The 15,465-nt window shown below is 35.1% G+C and overlaps 2 non-coding genes across 2 annotated transcripts; both read right to left on the bottom strand.

The window, feature by feature from the left end:
- Positions 1 to 7,234: 7,234 nt before the first annotated feature.
- Positions 7,235 to 7,306, bottom strand: Trnae-uuc (transfer RNA glutamic acid (anticodon UUC)). Its single transcript has one exon. It is a non-coding gene; the product is annotated as a tRNA-Glu (tRNA).
- A 7,874-nt stretch (positions 7,307 to 15,180) lies between these two features.
- Positions 15,181 to 15,252, bottom strand: Trnae-cuc (transfer RNA glutamic acid (anticodon CUC)). The gene has a single exon. It is a non-coding gene; the product is annotated as a tRNA-Glu (tRNA).
- Positions 15,253 to 15,465: the final 213 nt, after the last annotated feature.

The following is a 15,465-nucleotide window of genomic DNA, read 5'->3' as shown; positions in this document are numbered from 1 at the left end:
TTAACGGACAATCAGTTCTTAACCTCGCCGTAAGATATAATCATATGGGAAGCAAATCTGTCGTATAAACTTAGTACTATAAATCATGGATTACTTCAAGATGTCTTAGACCAGAGGTGGGCAAACTTTCCAGTGCAAGTGCCGCAGAAACAAATTTACAACTTGTCACGGGCCTATTTGAAATAGCAAGAACAAAAGGTTTTTCTAAATAACTTAATAATTAATTTTCAGTTGCTAATATGTTGTTAATATTTGAAAACTTAAACATAAACTTCAAAAGAAGCACATTTATTTGATGAACAGGGTAAGATAAACAGAGTCAGTGCGAATGATGACTTGTTCCTAGGCCGCATGAAAACCTTTGGCGGGCCTCATGAAAGCCCTTGGCGGTCCGCTCGGGCCGTAGTTTCCCACCCCTGTCTTAGACATTATTTCCTAAAAATTTAAGGAAAGAAAACATGTATATTTTGAATCGTTAGAAATATTTTTTAAGAACAACACTAAAGTCTACTTGAGTAGTCTTTTATTGAACATATATTTCTCGAAAGCTTTTATTGTCTTCCCGAATATCAAGTATGTCGAGGCGTCTTAAATGTCCATAATTAGGTTTGGTGGCTACACTGGGTAGATAATTTTGATCCTATGCATTGTTTTGCTCTTGCGATCAAAACTGGTATTGGGGAGATAACGGGAAATAAAATCATAAAAACATATACTATTTTACAGAAGAACAGAGAGAGAGAGAGAGAGAGAGAGAGAGAGAGAGAGAGAGAGAGAGAGAGAGAGAGATGGAGAGAGAGAGAGATATGTGATCTTTAATTAACCGTTTGGAGTTTAACATGGATGTGATTCGTTTATATAGTCCAGTACAAAATAATCTGATACATAACCAGAACCTTTACAAGTTATTTGTTGTGAGTCTGGTAATAAAGGCGGCATTTTTCGATTAAAGAAAAACGGGTGCTAACTACAAAAACAATTGAAAGTTGCAAATCTTTCATTTGAACAATGCCAAAAGCCAGGGATACTTAATTGATATGCTTCATTGTTCACTCGATAACTACACATCATATAAATGCACGAATAAATCATACATAAGGTTTTGAAACAATTTGTAATCTTTATGAACATTTATTAAAGTTGGTAATAAGCATATTTGCAATTGGTGAAACAAATCATTTGACCGCTGAAGTCTCAAATTCAGATAAAATTCAGAAGAAACAGAATAAAAACGACCGAAAACAGCTATATGTCGCCAGTGTTGCAGGGTCATCACAGCTTACATCTGAAAGAGGCGATATTGTTACTAATCTGATTCCAGCCGACACTTAATTGATTTTGAGACATATATACACCTCGTGCACCACACCGAAACTGATGAAAGTTGGACTATATTTTACTTACTATCCTCTTGAAATTTCTGTAACTTACATTTCACTTTCGTTCTCATTATGTACTTGATTTCACTTGGTATGCACAATGGGACGATTCTAGTAAAGAATAGCATTTGTCTTTCCACGATTGAATATCAAGTTCCGGCCAACACTGTGCAAGAGCTGATGTCCAGTTTCCTGCAGCTTGTTGTTTCTCGCTTGTGGAACATTCGAAGGCGGATTTTTTCTAGAATATCGGTCCGTTCATGGCCCAGTTTTCTATTATTTCAATCGTCATATGGGCCTCAATGGAGACTGCATCATACAGTGAATATTCGTCCGCTCGTAGCACACTGTTAATTAAATAAAGATATCCGACGCTATTGCCACAGCGAGATGGATCGGGGAGGTGATGGCATTGAAGCTACCATAAATGGGGTATTGATTGATTGATCAGCTTTGACGTATTGACGTTTCATTTATTCAATGTAGGTAGGTGCGGTAGCTTGTATGGTAGAGCGCAGACCGCGTATTTCAAGGGTGGATGGTTCAACATCCGCCATTGCAGTCCTATTCGGTTGCCTAGGTTTGGCCTTAGGAAATACACTTAGGTTCTATTTCTTCCTCAATAGATGCCTTTGAAGAAAATTGATTCAGGATACACAGTCTTCAAACTGAAAATACAGAGCTTTTTTATTGGTATATAATTTTATTTGGATACTTGTATTTTCGACCTTTAGCAATTATTTGTGAACCACAATTCACCATAAAACTAGTCTGAAATTAAAGTTTTATAAAGAAGTTATAAGTAAGAAACGATTTAAACGTTTTTGGGTTGAATGATGTCACGTGACGCCATACAGATCTAGCTCTTTGCCTCCTGTGTACGCTCTTTCGCAGTCTGATGTGCCTCTGTTATAAGAAATATTTATTGAATTTAACAGGGAATTAAAATAAATAAGGGACATCTGTGAATAATTCCTGTGACTGAGAAAAGAACATAGGATAAACGTAACGGAAATGTACATGTTTTTATTCTTTCTGTTCCGCAAACAATCATGCGGAGGACACTAAAGGAAATGGCAGTAGTCATTAGCATTTCCAGTGACATTATTTTCATGCTATTAGGGTTACGCTTTATTTAAAGACCACGTTGGCTAAGTCTCCCACCCCGTCAATTTATTTCGTGATTCAAGTACAAAGTGCCGTAATATCGGAATATATTTAATAAATCGAAAGAGCTCATTGTTTGTCCCTGCAGAGACTCATGACTTGATCAATATTACATCGCTTTTACATTGTTCAAATTTGCGTTACGATACATATTAAAGACATCATGTCAGACGTTATTCATACTAGGTACCTGCGTAATATTATGACGTCACATTCATACTAATTATACGCGTCATATTGCTATTAACAAGATTCGATATTCTTTATCCATTTAATAATCGATATTATCACAATGATACTTCAAGAACATTTAAATTGGAAAGGAGGAACTCGATACACCAAAATCAATCGTGAATTCATTTTCGTTAAATATAAAATTAATTAGTGTTAAATATGCTTAAACGTTGGCAAACGCTGTAAATTGTTCAGAGAGCTTCGTAAAAATCGAATCATTTAAAAGGTATATAAAATCATTCATAAATGACACAATTTGGCCGAGTGAATAAAGGAAGCACTGTATTGAAAATGTTTTCCTGTGGTGTTTACATTAAATTATTGCGAGAATAAATGCAATGTTTTATAAAATACTTTGATTGTGATTAATCTCTTTCACCTAAGAAAAACTGTTTTTGATCAGAAAGTCGAAATGTAGATATAATTTATAATATATTGCTTATCCTTGCATAAATAAAACTTTATGTTACCTTTGCACGAGATAGATTAAGACAAAAGTTTCCCAAGCAGGGAAACAAACCCCGGTCGCCGCGGTGAGAGCGCGGAATCCTAACCACTAGACCACTTCATACTGTAGTTTTTCTTTCTCTCCAAACTGTCTTGTTGGGATTATAATTGCGAGTTCAGCGCGTAAGTAAAACGCTTGGTTACTATGCCATACTTCCTCGCCAAGAAAATATTTGATTTCTTACCTACTCAAGGCGGTTGTGTTTGTTTCTTTATTGGTCAACTGTCATTTACCGTTGACCATTGCAATGTATGAAAAGCAATTAGTTATCCTCTTTTCTTCAGGACAAATGTCAACAAGAAAAGTGTAACCAGGTGGGAAACAGAGGCTATCTTGATTTGCTACGTTGATGCATAATAGCGCAAAGAATTATTAGGGTGGTGACGCGCATGACTTGATGTTTGAAGATTGAAGAACAAGCTTTTCTTTGTTTATAACCTTTTTTTATAAAGAAAGAGCAGCTCGACATTGAAAATAACTTTTCACAAGAACATTATTTTAAAATGCCACCAAAGTAAACATCTATGTATATATTTTAGTGTTATGCGGTGGTCATAACGCGTACGATGAACTACAAATGACGTGTTAAGATAAAATAGAACGGTTCTTGTACAATTTACTCGAGATTTATGTATGGCAATGATGGAAAGTTTCTATCAAAAGAAAACAATATTAGATACATCTTAACGGACAATCAGTTCTTAACCTCGCCGTAAGATATAATCATATGGGAAGCAAATCTGTCGTATAAACTTAGTACTATAAATCATGGATTACTTCAAGATGTCTTAGACCAGAGGTGGGCAAACTTTCCAGTGCAAGTGCCGCAGACACAAATTCACACCTTGTCACGGGCCTATTTGAAATAGCAAAAACAAAAGGTTTTTCTAAATAACTTAATAATTAATTTTCAGTTGCTAATATGTTGTTAATATTTGAAAACTTAAACATAAACTTCAAAAGAAGCACATTTATTTGATGAACAGGGTAAGATAAATAGAGTCAGTGCGAATGATGACTTGTTCCTAGGCCGCATGAAAACCTTTGGCGGGCCTCATGAAAGCCCTTGGCGGGCCGCTCGGGCCGTAGTTTCCCACTCCTGTCTTAGACATTATTTCCTAAAAATTTAAGGAAAGAAAACATGTATATTTTGAATCGTTAGAAATATTTTTTAAGAACAACACTAAAGTCTACTTGAGTAGTCTTTTATTGAACATATATTTCTCGAAAGCTTCTATTGCCTTCCCGAATATCAAGTATGTCGAGGCGTCTTAAATGTCCATAATTAGGTTTGGTGGCTACACTGGGTAGATAATTTTGATCCTATGCATTGTATTGCTCTTGCGATCAAAACTGGTATTGGGGAGATAACGGGAAATAAAATCATAAAAACATATACTATTTTACAGAAGAACACAGAGACAGAGAGAGAGAGAGAGAGAGAGAGAGAGAGATGGAGAGAGAGAGAGAGATATGTGATCTTTAATTAACCGTTTGGAGTTTAACATGGATGTGATTCGTTTATATAGTCCAGTACAAAATAATCTGATACATAACCAGAACCTTTACAAGTTATTTGTTGTGAGTCTGGTAATAAAGGCGGCATTTTTCGATTAAAGAAAAACGGGTGCTAACTACAAAAACAATTGAAAGTTGCAAATCTTTCATTTGAACAATGCCAAAAGCCAGGGATACTTAATTGATATGCTTCATTGTTCACTCGATAACTACACATCATATAAATGCAGAACAAATCATACATAAGGTTTTGAAACAATTTGTAATCTTTATGAACATTTATTAAAGTTGGTAATAAGCATATTTGCAATTGGTGAAACAAATCATTTGACCGCTGAAGTCTCAAATTCAGATAAAATTCAGAAGAAACAGAATAAAAACGACCGAAAACAGCTATATGTCGCCAGTGTTGCAGGGTCATCACAGCTTACATCTGAAAGAGGCGATATTGTTACTAATCTGATTCCAGCCGACACTTAATTGATTTTGAGACATATATACACCTCGTGCACTACACCGAAACTGATGAAAGTTGGACTATATTTTACTTACTATCCTCTTGAAATTTCTGTAACTTACATTTCACTTTCGTTCTCATTATGTACTTGATTTCACTTGGTATGCACAATGGGACGATTCTAGTAAAGAATAGCATTTGTCTTTCCACGATTGAATATCAAGTTCCGGCCAACACTGTGCAAGAGCTGATGTCCAGTTTCCTGCAGCTTGTTGTTTCTCGCTTGTGGAACATTCGAAGGCGGATTTTTTCTAGAATATCGGTCCGTTCATGGCCCAGTTTTCTATTATTTCAATCGTCATATGGGCCTCAATGGAGACTGCATCATACAGTGAATATTCGTCCGCTCGTAGCACACTGTTAATTAAATAAAGATATCCGACGCTATTGCCACAGCGAGATGGATCGGGGAGGTGATGGCATTGAAGCTACCATAAATGGGGTATTGATTGATTGATCAGCTTTGACGTATTGACGTTTCATTTATTCAATGTAGGTAGGTGCGGTAGCTTGTATGGTAGAGCGCAGACCGCGTATTTCAAGGGTGGATGGTTCAACATCCGCCATTGCAGTCCTATTCGGTTGCCTAGGTTTGGCCTTAGGAAATACACTTAGGTTCTATTTCTTCCTCAATAGATGCCTTTGAAGAAAATTGATTCAGGATACACAGTCTTCAAACTGAAAATACAGAGCTTTTTTATTGGTATATAATTTTATTTGGATACTTGTATTTTCGACCTTTAGCAATTATTTGTGAACCACAATTCACCATAAAACTAGTCTGAAATTAAAGTTTTATAAAGAAGTTATAAGTAAGAAACGATTTAAACGTTTTTGGGTTGAATGATGTCACGTGACGCCATACAGATCTAGCTCTTTGCCTCCTGTGTACGCTCTTTCGCAGTCTGATGTGCCTCTGTTATAAGAAATATTTATTGAATTTAACAGGGAATTAAAATAAATAAGGGACATCTGTGAATAATTCCTGTGACTGAGAAAAGAACATAGGATAAACGTAACGGAAATGTACATGTTTTTATTCTTTCTGTTCCGCAAACAATCATGCGGAGGACACTAAAGGAAATGGCAGTAGTCATTAGCATTTCCAGTGACATTATTTTCATGCTATTAGGGTTACGCTTTATTTAAAGACCACGTTGGCTAAGTCTCCCACCCCGTCAATTTATTTCGTGATTCAAGTACAAAGTGCCGTAATATCGGAATATATTTAATAAATCGAAAGAGCTCATTGTTTGTCCCTGCAGAGACTCATGACTTGATCAATATTACATCGCTTTTACATTGTTCAAATTTGCGTTACGATACATATTAAAGACATCATGTCAGACGTTATTCATACTAGGCACCTGCGTAATATTATGACGTCACATTCATACTAATTATACGCGTCATATTGCTATTAACAAGATTCGATATTCTTTATCCATTTAATAATCGATATTATCACAATGATACTTCAAGAACATTTAAATTGGAAAGGAGGAACTCGATACACCAAAATCAATCGTGAATTCATTTTCGTTAAATATAAAATTAATTAGTGTTAAATATGCTTAAACGTTGGCAAACGCTGTAAATTGTTCAGAGAGCTTCGTAAAAATCGAATCATTTGAAAGCGTATATAAAATCATTCATATATGACACGATTTGGCCGAGTGAATAATGGAAGCACTGTATTAAAAATGTTTTCCTTTGGTGTTTACACTAAATTTTTGCGAGAATAAATGTAATGTTTAATCAAATACTTTGATCGTGATTAATCTCTTTCACCTAAGAAAAACTGTTTTTGATCAGAAAGTCGAAACGTAGATATAATTTCTACAATTTTTCTTATCTTTGTAAAGATAAAACTTTATGTTATATTTGCACGATATAGATTAAAACAAAAGTTTCCCAAGCGGGGAATCGAACCCCGGCCGCCGCGGTGAAAGCGCGGAATCCTAGCCACTAGACCACTTGGGATATTATGGATATGATTTGTTGATACATGGATATCAACTTGTGATGACAATGGAAGATGCACATAATGTATTTCGCAAACACTGAGCTGTATAATCTACAGTATCTTTAGACATCTGAAATACAAATTTCAATCAGCGCCTAGCTATAAACTAAAATTTTGAAGTATCTGAGATAAACTGACCACATTCTTTTTTTAAAAATGAAAGTAATTTGTAGAGCAAACTCGAATACTTTCTAATAGTGCAAATACTCTCTTTATCTATCGGTTATGAATTAAATAGAAAGAGACTTATTTAAGACAATAAATGTGTACATTCATTATCAAATAGGTGGAATGTTGCAAAGTAGAAAAAAGTAAATTGTTTTAGTCCATATTTCTGGTAAGTGTCGGTATATTTAAATCAAATGAATAACTCACGGCCAAAATCACATCTATACATATTGAAAATAGCCAATATTTGAATCATATTGATTTTCCAGTAAGATGAAACTGCTTCAATGTAATTCTATGAGGAGAAAAAAACGAATGAAATTATTTCCTCACATTTCCATTGTTACTCATATTTTGAATACAAAAACACTATAGATTCACAATTCTTTCATTTGTCATTGTGGCCATGTGTAAAAGGAATCATGCTTTTAAGCATATCAACGGGTAACATTTCTATAATTCATGAAGAACAAGAAAGTTCTTGTGTCCCGCTATCATAATAGAAGGGAAACGTTTATCTTTGTCCGTCTGTCGCATCACATCATTGAAGTGCCCTCAAATAGTTCAAAAGATTCCAGCTTAAATAGCATTATCTTATTCAATAAACTTACTTAGGTATCTTCCTTATTAAAGGTTTTAATTGTATCACGAAGTAATCCTCTTGGGCACACCCATAATCAATTCTTGGCAACATTATGTCCATAATTTCCATTGTTTCAATTAAGAGTTTATACTGTCTAATAATTGAATATGCGGTGCACATCGTTCCATTTCTGGATTATTTGCTCTGCCGGTTTGAAGAGGTTTAAGTTCTAACTGTTTTACTGCATTGATACAGAAGAGAAAAAGAAGAGAACGAAAGAAACATAGAAATAAACTGAAAACTCTCTGAAGATGGAAATGACGGGTTTAAACGGCAACAGTGATTTGTGAAAACAATCAATAGGTTCCATAGAACACTTCAAGAAACATTAATTCAATAAAGACCACATACTGAGAACTAAGAAAGACCGCGAAAATGCTACAGGATCTGAAACTGAATTCTATTTAAATAAAGACCTCCATATAATTCAGTAGAAAAAGCTAAAAACCTTTCATACATTCTTGAATTCCTTCGGTGATTGCACTTTTGCTATGAACATTATTAACAAGAATCTGTACTCATCTTGCATTTCACTAATTCGATTTTTTCCAATCAGTAAGTCCACATAAAAAGCGTTATCAGCTATTCTAAAGGCGAAAATCAACTTCCCGCCATAAATAAGCATCCATGCTGCTACTTAACATGTGTTAGCCACGTGACTAACAGCTGATATTGCATCTCTAACTTGCTTGAGAAAGATGTACAACTTATAAAGTTTAATGTGTATCTCTCGTTATTGAGTATTTGATTTGGTACTTAACTGATTAGGGGCCCGAGTGGCCGAGTGATCTAAAGCGATCTCCGTTACGGATCACTGCCATCTCACCTCTGTCTGCATGGGTTCGAGTCTCGGATTCGGCCAATGTGGATATGCGAGAAAGCTTGCCAGTAGCTTCTCGAGGGTCGGTGGTTCTTTCCCGGGATTTCCCGGGTTGTTCCTCCTCCATTAATACTGGCCGCCATGTATAGCCTATCGTGTGCTGAAAAATGGCGTTAAGCCCTACAATAACAACAACAACTTAACTGATTATAAGTTGTGATAAAAGACATGGAATATAATTTTATGATATATTTCACAACTGAATCAATAATATCAAGTATATTACAGCTCAATAATAGGATAGCAATTTTATTTAGCAGTAAATTTTGAACCAAGCTTAAGAGAATCTCGATATTTAAGTTACTTTGATCGGTTTATTATTTATAAATTGGTTTGATAATGGTAATAAATATAATAACTGAAAATAATACCTTCTTCTACAACATATTGTCTTCTGTCTGATTATTTGCACTTTTAGAGACACAAGTTATGAAGGATGTAAACAAGTTTTAAATTTCCCAAAACAGCACATTCAAAGATTGGGGTTCTGTAAAGTCCCCATACTTGTAAAGTATTTGAAAATAGTGACACATTAAACCTCCGTTCATGGCCCAGCTTTCTATTCTTTCAATCGTCATATGGGCCTCAATGGAGACTGCATCATATAGTGAATATCCGTCCGTTCGTAGCACACTGTTAATTAAATAAATATATGTTACGCTATTGACACTGCGAGATGTATCGGGGAGGTAATGGTGCTGAAGCTACCACAAATTGGGCATTGATTGATTGATCAGCTTTGACGTATTGACGTTTCACTAATTCAATGTCGGTAGTTGCGGTAGCTTGTATGGTAGAGCGCAGACCTCGTATTTCAAGGGTCGATGGTTCAACATCCGCCATTCCAGCCCTAGTCGGTTACCTACCTGTGGCTTTAGGTATTACACTTAGGTTCTATTTCTTCCTCAATAGATGCCTTTGAAGAAAATTGATACAGGATACACAGTCTTCAAACTGAAAATATAGAGTTTTTTTTATTGGTATATAACTTTATTTGGATGCGTGTATTTTCCACCTTTAGCAATTATTTGTGAACCATAATTCACCATAAAACCAGTCTGAAAAAAAAATTGTATAAAGAAATTATAAGTAAGAAGCGATTTAATCATTTTTGGGCTGAATGATGTCACGTGACGCCATACAGATGTAGCTCTTTGCCTCTTGTGTACTCTCTTTCGCAGTCTGATGTGCCTCTGTTATAAGAAATATTTATTGATTTTATCAGTGAATTAAAATAAATATGGGGCATATCTGAATAACTCCTATGACTGAGAAAAGAACATAGGATAAACGTAACGGAAACGTACATGTTTTTATTCTTTCTGTTCCGCAAACAATCATGCGGAGGACACTAAAGAAAATGGCAGTAATCGTTAGCATTTCCAGTGACATTACTTTCAAGATAATAGGATTACGCTTTATTTAAAGACCATGTTGCCTAAGTCTCCTCCCCCCAGCGTCAACATTTTTTTGTTATTCAAGTACAAAGTGCCCTAATATCGTAATATATTTAATAAATCGAAAGAGCTCATTGTTTGTCCCTGCAGAGACTCATGACTTGATCAATATTACATCGCTTTTACATTGTTCAATTTTGCGGTACGATACATATTAAAGACATCATGTCAGACTTTATTCATACTAGGCACCTGCGTAATATTATGACGTCACATTCATACTAATTATACGCGTCATATTGCTATTAACAAGATTCGATATTCTTTATCCATTTAATAATCGATATTATCACATGACATTTTAAGAAGATTTAAATTGGAAAGGAGGAACTCGATACACCAACATCAATCATTTATTCATTTTCGTTAAATATAACATTAATTAGTTTTAAGTATGCTTAAACGTTGGCAAACGCTGTAAATTGTTCAGAGAGCTTCATAAAAATCGAATCATTTAAAAGGTATATAAAATCATTCATAAATGACACAATTTGGCCGAGTGAATAAAGGAAGCACTGTATTGAAAATGTTTTCCTGTGGTGTTTACATTAAATTATTGCGAGAATAAATGCAATGTTTTATAAAATACTTTGATTGTGATTAATCTCTTTCACCTAAGAAAAACTGTTTTTGATCAGAAAGTCGAAATGTAGATATAATTTATAATATATTGCTTATCCTTGCATAAATAAAACTTTATGTTACCTTTGCACGAGATAGATTAAGACAAAAGTTTCCCAAGCAGGGAAACAAACCCCGGTCGCCGCGGTGAGAGCGCGGAATCCTAACCACTAGACCACTTCATACTGTAGTTTTTCTTTCTCTCCAAACTGTCTTGTTGGGATTATAATTGCGAGTTCAGCGCGTAAGTAAAACGCTTGGTTACTATGCCATACTTCCTCGCCAAGAAAATATTTGATTTCTTACCTACTCAAGGCGGTTTGTTTGTTTCTTTATTGGTCAACTATCATTTACCGTTGACCATTGCAATGTATGAAAAGCAATTAGTTATCCTCTTTTCTTCAGGACCAATGTCAACAAGAAAAGTGTAACCAGGTGGGAAACAGAGGCTATCTTGATTTGCTACGTTGATGCATAATAGCGCAAAGAATTATTAGGGTGGTGACGCGCATGACTTGATGTTTGAAGATTGAAGAACAAGCTTTTCTTTGTTTATAACCTTTTTTTATAAAGAAAGAGCAGCTCGACATTGAAAATAACTTTTCACAAGAACATTATTTTAAAATGCCACCAAAGTAAACATCTATGTATATATTTTAGTGTTATGCGGTGGTCATAACGCGTACGATGAACTACAAATGACGTGTTAAGATAAAATAGAACGGTTCTTGTACAATTTACTCGAGATTTATGTATGGCAATGATGGAAAGTTTCTATCAAAAGAAAACAATATTAGATACATCTTAACGGACAATCAGTTCTTAACCTCGCCGTAAGATATAATCATATGGGAAGCAAATCTGTCGTATAAACTTAGTACTATAAATCATGGATTACTTCAAGATGTCTTAGACCAGAGGTGGGCAAACTTTCCAGTGCAAGTGCCGCAGACACAAATTCACACCTTGTCACGGGCCTATTTGAAATAGCAAAAACAAAAGGTTTTTCTAAATAACTTAATAATTAATTTTCAGTTGCTAATATGTTGTTGATATTTGAAAACTTAAACATAAACTTCAAAAGAAGCACATTTATTTGATGAACAGGGTAAGATAAATAAAGTCAGTGCGAATGATGACTTGTTCCTAGGCCGCATGAAAACCTTTGGCGGGCCTCATGAAAGCCCTTGGCGGGCCGCTCGGGCCGTAGTTTCCCAGTCCTGTCTTAGACATTATTTCCTAAAAATTTAAGGAAAGAAAACATGTATATTTTGAATCGTTAGAAATATTTTTTAAGAACAACACTTAAGTCTACTTGAGTAGTCTTTTATTGAACATATATCTCTAGAAAGCTTCTATTGTCTTCCCGAATATCAAGTATGTCGAGGCGTCTTAAATGTCCATAATTAGGTTTGGTGGCTACACTGGGTAGATAATTTTGATCCTATGCATTGTTTTGCTCTTGCGATCAAAACTGGTATTGGGGAGATAACGGGAAATAAAATCATAAAAACATATACTATTTTACAGAAGAACACAGAGACAGAGAGAGAGAGAGAGAGAGAGAGAGATAGATGGAGAGAGAGATATGTGATCTTTAATTAACCGTTTGGAGTTTAACATGGATGTGATTCGTTTATATAGTCCAGTACAAAATAATCTGATACATTACCAGAACCTTTACAAGTTATTTGTTGTGAATCTGGTAATAAAGGCGGCATTTTTCGATTAAAGAAAAACGGGTACTAACTACAAAAACAATTGAAAGTTGCAAATCTTTCATTTGAACAATGACAAAAGCCAGGGATACTTAATTGATATGCTTCATTGTTCACTCGATAACTACACATCATATAAATGCACGAATAAATCATACATAAGGTTTTGAAACAATTTGTAATCTTTATGAACATTTATTAAAGTTGGTAATAAGCATATTTGCAATTGGTGAAACAAATCATTTGACCGCTGAAGTCTCAAATTCAAATGAAATTCAGAAGAAACAGAATAAAAACGACCGAAAACAACTATATGTCGCCAGTGTTGCAGGGTCATCACAGCTTACATCTGAAAGAGGCGATATTGTTACTAATCTGATTCCAGCCGACACTTAATTGATTTTGAGACATATATACACCTCGTGCACTACACCGAAACTGATGAAAGTTGGACTATATTTTACTTACTATCCTCTTGGAATTTCTGTAACTTACATTTCACTTTCGTTCTCATTATGTACTTGATTTCACTTGGTATGCGCAATGGGACGATTCTAGTAAAGAATAGCATTTGTCTTTCCACGATTGAATATCAAGTTCCGGCCAACACTGTGCAAGAGCTGATGTCCAGTTTCCTGTAGCTTGTTGTTTCTCGCTTGTGGAACATTCGAAGGCGGATTTTTTCTAGAATATCGGTCCGTTCATGGCCCAGTTTTCTATTATTTCAATCGTCATATGGGCCTCAATGGAGACTGCATCATACAGTGAATATTCGTCCGTTCGTAGCACACTGTTAATTAAATAAAGATATCCGACGCTATTGCCACAGCGAGATGGATCGGGGAGGTGATGGCACTGAAGCTACCATAAATGGGGTATTGATTGATTGATCAGCTTTGACGTATTGACGTTTCATTTATTCAATGTAGGTAGGTGCGGTAGCTTGTATGGTAGAGCGCAGACCGCGTATTTCAAGGGTGGATGGTTCAACATCCGCCATTGCAGTCCTATTCGGTTGCCTAGGTTTGGCCTTAGGAAATACACTTAGGTTCTATTTCTTCCTCAATAGATGCCTTTGAAGAAAATTGATTCAGGATACACAGTCTTCAAACTGAAAATACAGAGCTTTTTTATTGGTATATAATTTTATTTGGATACTTGTATTTTCGACCTTTAGCAATTATTTGTGAACCACAATTCACCATAAAACTAGTCTGAAATTAAAGTTTTATAAAGAAGTTATAAGTAAGAAACGATTTAAACGTTTTTGGGTTGAATGATGTCACGTGACGCCATACAGATCTAGCTCTTTGCCTCCTGTGTACGCTCTTTCGCAGTCTGATGTGCCTCTGTTATAAGAAATATTTATTGAATTTAACAGGGAATTAAAATAAATAAGGGACATCTGTGAATAACTCCTGTGACTGAGAAAAGAACATAGGATAAACGTAACGGAAACGTACATGTTTTTATTCTTTCTGTTCCGCAAACAATCATGCGGAGGACACTAAAGAAAATGGCAGCAGTCATTAGCATTTCCAGTGACATTACTTTCATGCTATTAGGGTTACGCTTTATTTAAAGACCACGTTGGCTAAGTCTCCCACCCCGTCAATTTATTTCGTGATTCAAGGACAAAGTGCCGTAATATCGTAATATATTTAATAAATCGAAACAGCTCATTGTTTGTCCCTGCAGAGACTCATGACTTGATCAATATTACATCGCTTTTACATTGTTCAAATTTGCGGTACGATACATATTAAAGACATCATGTCAGACGTTATTCATACTAGGCACCTGCGTAATATTATGACGTCACATTCATACTAATTATACGCGTCATATTGCTATTAACAAGATTCGATATTCTTTATCCATTTAATAATCGATATTATCACAATGATACTTCAAGAACATTTAAATTGGAAAGGAGGAACTCGATACACCAAAATCAATCGTGAATTCATTTTCGTTAAATATAAAATTAATTAGTGTTAAATATGCTTAAACGTTGGCAAACGCTGTAAATTGTTCAGAGAGCTTCATAAAAATCGAATCATTTGAAAGCGTATATAAAATCATTCATATATGACACGATTTGGCCGAGTGAATAATGGAAGCACTGTATTAAAAATGTTTTCCTTTGGTGTTTACACTAAATTTTTGCGAGAATAAATGTAATGTTTAATCAAATACTTTGGTTGTGATTAATCTCTTTCACCTAAGAAAAACTGTTTTTGATCAGAAAGTCGAAACGTAGATATAATTTCTACAATTTTTCTTATCTTTGTAAAGATGAAACTTTATGTTATATTTGCACGATATAGATTAAAACAAAAGTTTCCCAAGCGGGGAATCGAACCCCGGCCGCCGCGGTGAGAGCGCGGAATCCTAGCCACTAGACCACTTGGGATATTATGGATATGATTTGTTGATACATGGATATCAACTTGTGATGACAATGGAAGATGCACAAAATGTATTTCGCAAACACTGAGCTGTATAATCTACAGTATCTTTAGACATCTGAAATACAAATTTCAATCAGCGCCTAGCTATAAACTAAAATTTTGAAGTATCTGAGATAAACTGACCACATTCTTTTTTTAAAAATGAAAGTAATTTG

This window comes from Sinohyriopsis cumingii, chromosome 3 (genome assembly GCF_028554795.1).
Source record: "Sinohyriopsis cumingii isolate HCF-2022 chromosome 3, ASM2855479v2, whole genome shotgun sequence".
Classification (NCBI taxonomy): Eukaryota; Metazoa; Mollusca; class Bivalvia; order Unionida; family Unionidae; genus Sinohyriopsis; species Sinohyriopsis cumingii.
This window is presented reverse-complemented; position numbering and strand designations above follow the sequence as displayed.